Raw genomic sequence first — 6,535 nt, forward strand, 5'->3', positions numbered from 1 at the left:
AAGCAAACAACAGCAAGAGCATATGATCTATGCCATAATTTATGGAGTCTTAGATGGGATCTTCATTTTCCTTTATCTTAACAATTATCTCCAGTCATCTTTGCTGGTCAAATGGACACTGACCCTATGATCTAGATTCACATCAGAGAAGCCAGCACCACCTCTCTGCAAGATGTTCTTCCTGCTTTAATGAGAAATACTACTATTAATGACTAATATTTTTTAGCACTTATTATGAGCCAGGCATAGTTCTAAGATTTTACAAGTGTTAATTCATTTCTTGGGTTTCTCAAGAGCAAAGAGCTACACTGAGTCACACAACTTCACAAGTAATGATGACTTAGGCACTCTCAGCAGCCCTGTGCCAGGCATGTGCTCAGTGCTTGAGAACACTACTTCCCTGTCATGGAATCCAAGGAGGCAGGCACTTCAGTCGTTCTGCAGATCAGCCCATGGAGGCCTGGGGAGGCGGAGTAAGGTGCCGCAAATCACTACCACAGTGATGAGGGGCGGGCCCTGGACTGCAAAACAGATCAGATCCGAAGCCCACCAACAGTGATGTTCTGCCTTTCTTTTCAAGGTTTGCCCAGGCATGTTGGCAGCTGGATCTTCATAGAGACAGGACGTTCTTAAGTTATTTAAAAGGTCTGGGTGTTCTAATTACTTTTAGATAAATTCTTGTTTTTGATGTGACCAAGACCCCATTTCTTAGCAAGCGATATCTGGTCATTAATCATCGTTACAAATTAAAGAATAATTCTGTTAATAAGAACTCAAATAATCAGAATTCTTGATTAACTAGAAGTTGCTTGGTATGGTTTGGTTTTTGCTATTTCTTTCTGAGAAGAAAATGACAAATGGTAGGAAAATGAACCTGTATCAGAAACTTCATTTTGTAAAATAAAATTCCAAGAGAGTTCCTGGATTAATAGTGAGTTAGGTAAGTATAAGTGGTTTCAGATAAGACAAATTTGTGGCCAGTGGGTTCCTGATTGCATGGCAGATGCCTTTTATGTCAGCTCCTCCTCAGCTCAAAATTTTAACTCCATGAGGGCGTAAACCTGTGTCTGTTTTGTTCATTGCTGTGTTGCCAGATCCTGAGACAATTGCTCAGTAGATGGCTCCTGAATGACTGAATAAGCTGGATGCAACCTGGAAACTTAGTCTGTATATGGCCTTAAGGGCAACCATTGGCAACTTACTGGAGCAGGCTTGAAAATTAAAACATTTAGCTCTCCCTGTCTATATCGTCCACTTATACTTACACCTTCTCCACAGTGTGAATTAAAGTTCAAAATGATGGTTGGGATGATCTGTAAGATTCTTATCCATTCTATGCAACAAACACTTAGTGGGCTTCTCTTAGTGTCAAGTTCAAGGATATCCACATATTCCATTTCAGTGGTTCTCAAATGGGATGGTACTGCCCTCTGGTGGGCATTTTGGAAATCTGTGGGCATTTCTTCATTGTCACCGCGGACAGCCAGATGCGGCAGATGTCCTGTAATTTGCAGGAAAGTCCCCCACAGTCAAGAACTGCCCTGAGAGCAGTTCTCCATGTCCAACCTGGATGCAGTTCTCCATGTCCAACTGGACATCCATGTAGATGAAAAGAATATTTCTAATGATCTGAGCTGAAATTTAACTCCATTTTACATATAAACAAAAATTCGTGGTATATCAATAATACCTTAATAAAACATTTTTTTTAAAAACTATTGTGTTCTAGTATCTTTTGCATTTTTCAATGCCCACTGAGTTTTCCAAAAACACATCTACTATGTAAATTGAAAGAAACGTGTCCTTGTATTGTTCAGAACTTTTTCAAAAGTTCTCCACATTTTAGAATATTCCATGCCATCAGCGGAGCTGTTGATGGTGTTTGAGTTGTCAGTACAATGAAACATGCAAATCAGCCTACGTTTTCAGCTGTCACATCCATAGTGACTGTCCATATAGGTGTCAGCACCATGTACTTCGTTATACCTCTAGTGTAGCCATGCTCAAGTATTTACATGGAGAATTGCATATTTAACAGAAACTTACTTAACTTTAATTTCTCCTATATAATATAGCTAGGTATTACATTATGTTTAAATGTATGTAGGTCGGTCATATAATCTATGAATCCCATTTGTTCATGACTGTGTTGCCAGGTCCTAGAATAGAGCTTAGCCCAAGTGCTCAGTAAATAGTTCCTGGGTGACTGAATAAGCTGAACACAACCTTGAAAATTCTTCTGTATACAGCATTAAAGGAAACCACTACCAACCAGCTGGGGCAGGCATACACCTTACCCCTGCTGCTGGCTGCCTCTGGGGAGAGGCAGTGCTCACCTGCTGCTGCCCACCAGAAGGTATATCAGAATAATAAAATATTTGCTATGAAGGGTTCATTGGGTCTGAAGGGATTGAACAGTACTGTTCTCCTTGCTAAGAAAGTGGACAATTATGTTTCAAGAATTTTTTTTAAACTTGACTCAACATATTCTTTTCCAGGCTTTTTGATTCAGTGTGCAAGCATCCTTCTTGGGCCAAATAGGACATGTCTACGCAAGTGGATTCATAGTCCCAACCCATATGGCATTTTGGGGGAGTAAATCAGTTTCAAATGCAGTGCAAAGAGAAACCCACCCATACAATCCCCGTACTGCAAACACGTAGCATTCTCTGAGTGGATAAGGCCCCACACCACACACAAGAGGAGGTAAGCTGTGCGTTGCTCTCCCTCCCACCCCCTACCCCAGCACCCTGTGCCATCCTCAGTGTATTGACCTCCTTGGTCTTCCAATACCTGCCACGCAGTAGGCTCAAAAGAAAAGGCTTGAATAAAGAACTGGCCCATGAAGGTGTTTGTGTCAGAGGTAACACATTAACAGAGAAGCAGAGAGGTGACACAGTAGGGTGGCTGCCTATATTTTTATCCAGATAGTAGGTCTGCCACAAATTTATTTTAACCAAAATATATGACTTCTGTGCATCCAATACTGTGGGTATTTGAAACATTTTATGCAATTTCCACCTTGCCTCTTTCTTTGCAAACAAGCAGAATAAAATTTCTTACCTGATCTCCTTCAGCTTCTCCCCGCCCTCCTGAAATGTCTGTTGCCAACTCAATTGTTTACCTGCCATCCTTTCCTTTCCTTCCCTCTCAGAGGAAGGAGGTTCTCCTCCTTTCCAAGCAACACTTTCCGCCTGTACTTTTGCTCCTTTCTCTCTATCCTCCAAAGAACCTAGATCTGTCTCCACATATAACTTCAGTCTTCTGCTCTCTCTACAAAAATGTCCAGGTTCAATATGCTAACTGCTCTGTGCATGTGTGTGTGTGTGTGTGTGTGTGTGTGTGTGTGTGTGTGTGTGTGTGCACATGCAAACCTTTATTTACTGTTTCATCTGATTTTCCCAACCACTCTCTAGGGCAGCTAATATCATTCCTGTGTTGCAGTGAGGAGCCCAATGAACTGAGAAACGTTTCCAAGTCCCACCAGTCAGCTGGTAAGCGGAGGGCTGAAGGTTCCGCAGCCGCCATGCTGCGGCCAACTAGAGGACAGCCTAGTCTGGCCTCTGCTTGCCCTTTCCTGTCTCCCGAGCCCCTCATGGCCTGCCTTCTCACTCTATCACTGGTAAGTTGTTTTCTTTAACCATTTTAAGGTTAATGATTAATACAAAATTTTAATTATTTGTTTCACATTATTTTCTTTTTAATTCACTAATTAATTCTGCCAGTGCTAATTCTCAACCCTAGCTACATTTGAGTCATCCAGGGAGATTTTTAAATTTACGCATTATTTTGTAATAGGTAAAACGTAACCATAGTTCACTACTTACACTGTGGATGTGTCTCCTGTCCCTGCTGCCCAGCCCCCCAGGACCTCTCCCAGAGGCAACCAGGGCTACCAGTTTCCTATGTATCTAGAAGCTTTTAAAAAAATACAGGTTGTTCTCCAGGAAACTCAGATATAATAGGTCAGTATTTTGAAACGTAAAAGTAATTCTTATTCACTAGCATAAGATGCCTAAACTTTTTCTAAAGTTTCTTGCCATTTTTGAGTCACCAGGATCACAAAATAAATGTTTTCTCCTATTTGCAAAATTAAACTGGACCCTATCTCTCCTGACTGAGAACTCTTCAGTGGCTGCCCGTCATACAACTGCCATGGGATTGAATGGTTGGTTTGAAAAAATGGTCCTGTGGTCAAATTCACTTGGGAAACTCTTTGCTACGTACAATACTAGTTAATGCACAAATCACACCAACATAGTGCCCCACTTAGCTTTGTTTAAAGGTAATAATGATTATGAAGCCCTTAGTCCAATGTCATGGCATGGGCTAAAAGAGTGTTAATTCTTGTTCTTATTAACCATTCCATCCTATATCTTGTAACAGTCTCCTGTCAGTGACTTATCTCACTTGTCATATCTAACAAAACATTTGTAGCTATTTGTTTAATTCTCACTTTTCTCATTGATTCAGGAGACAGAAAAAGGGGGAGCAGAGGCCAAGCCCCATGAGCATGGGACAGCAGTGTATTCGCCTCTGTCCCCTGGCCTGTCACAGAATAATGCTTAGTGCTCAATAAAAACAAGTACTGACTAAACACTACTAATAATGTCTTTTTGAATCAGCATCCCCCAAATTTGGTTAACCGTGAAAACCTTTTACCATGCAAGAGCAATTATCATCAGAAGTATTCCTTAAAATCCATTTTGGAAAATGCTAGTCTATAGGTTAGATTTCATCTGCCCTCTTGTCTTGCATTGCCCTTTGGACTATCAGCTCCTCAAAGACAAAGACTTGATCTTACTCATCCTGTCCTCAGCTCTTAGCACCAGCCTGCAATGCAATCTGCTACTTACAAATGGTTGCTGGAGAAAGAGCTGATTTTCTTTAACAATTAAAATTTCATCTCAGGGATGGCGTTACATAAAATTACCAAATGAATTATGTTTTTGGATTTCAAGTTTATGACAATGCAGTGGGCCGAGAGACACACAGAATGAACCCACCAGTGCATTAAAGGTGAATAGGCTCATCCTTGTGTCGTGCAGCATGGCGTGAATTCGCGCGTGGGCAGGCTGACGTATGTGCCCTCCCCAGCACAGGCGTTTTATGTTTGATGAGGCTGGGCTCACAAGAGCTAGTGACTGTAACTTGGGATAGATGAAAATAGAGTTGCTTAAGAGCTGAGGATGTCAGAGCCATGCCCCAGGCGTTATCCCAAGTGGGTCAGGACACATAACTCTTTGGACTTCTCTCCCAGGCTTGTGAAAGGAGCATGTAAAGAAGACAGGAAGCCAATTCTGATGAGGTCACTTGACACAGTAACAGTGATGTGAGAGCTCTTTTGCATATGACTAGCCTAAGTTTCACAGACTTCTTCCTTCAGTGACATGGTTTTTGGATAAGTAGCTGTTAAATCAGTTAATTTTATTATTGCATCACTCACCCAAACTTATCTTGTGCATACCAGATTCATACATTCAGGTGTCTAATGCACCCACCAACTTGTGTATTCCCACACAAATTGTGGAATTGATTTGTAACTGTGTTAGACACCAGGGATCCAAAGATAAACGCTGCAGAACTCCTGCTGCCAAAAAGCTCACAGTCTAACTGGGGAGGAAGATGGGTGGAGGGCCTAGGACAAAGGGAGATGGTTATTGCTGGGTCTCATCAGGAGTGGCTCAAGAACTGAAATGGGATGGGAGATGTACCTGAGAAGCCTGGAATCATATCTAGTTGTGGGCTCTATCTTAATTAATGGCAGCAGGGCCCACGCCATCAGTCCCCCAAGCTCAAGGCTGAGTCATCTCCTCTCCTTCCACCGCCTCCACCTCCACACACTGTTAGTGAGTCAGTAGTCTATTGCTAACCCCTCTGACCTATCTCTTGAATCCGTGCCCTGGTCCATCCACAGCAGAACTGCTTTCGTTGAGCCTTCTTGCCCTCACAGGGCGGAGTGGGCAGTGCTAGGACAGGAGAGCCAGGAGCCTGGGTCTGGGTGCTGGCTCCTCTGGCTATGTGCTGTGGAGTGTGCGGGCAGTCATTTAACCTCTCTGTGCCTTAGTTTCCTCACTGTAGGATGAGAATAGTTACCAACTACATACCTGGTTATAAGGATTGGTGGAACAACTTTATCAAATGAAAAAGATTCTATACACCCATGTATTTGGTATTTGTAACCAAAGCAAACTTAAGTTTCCTTAGGTCTCAATAAAGTGTCACATAAAAAAAAATCTAACCTCAAAAGGTTTAAGCAATAAAGGCAAGATTTTATTGAAACCTCTTAATATGTTTTGTTTAACTAGCCAATTTCTACTCTCCCTTCTGCCGGGGCCCCAGTTTTCTTGTGGCACAAGCCCTCCTACACCCTCAGTTCCTGTCCTATGTCTCTGTCTTCTGAGTGACAGGTGACTCAGGCCTGGCCAATCAGAGCATCCCAGGTATATGATTCAGGGGTGGTCATGTGACTGAATTAGAGCCAAGTAAGGAACTCTTTCTAGGGTTAATACCTGCCATTTTCTCCACAGGGACG

This window comes from Manis pentadactyla, chromosome 1 (genome assembly GCF_030020395.1).
Source record: "Manis pentadactyla isolate mManPen7 chromosome 1, mManPen7.hap1, whole genome shotgun sequence".
NCBI lineage: Eukaryota > Metazoa > Chordata > Mammalia > Pholidota > Manidae > Manis > Manis pentadactyla.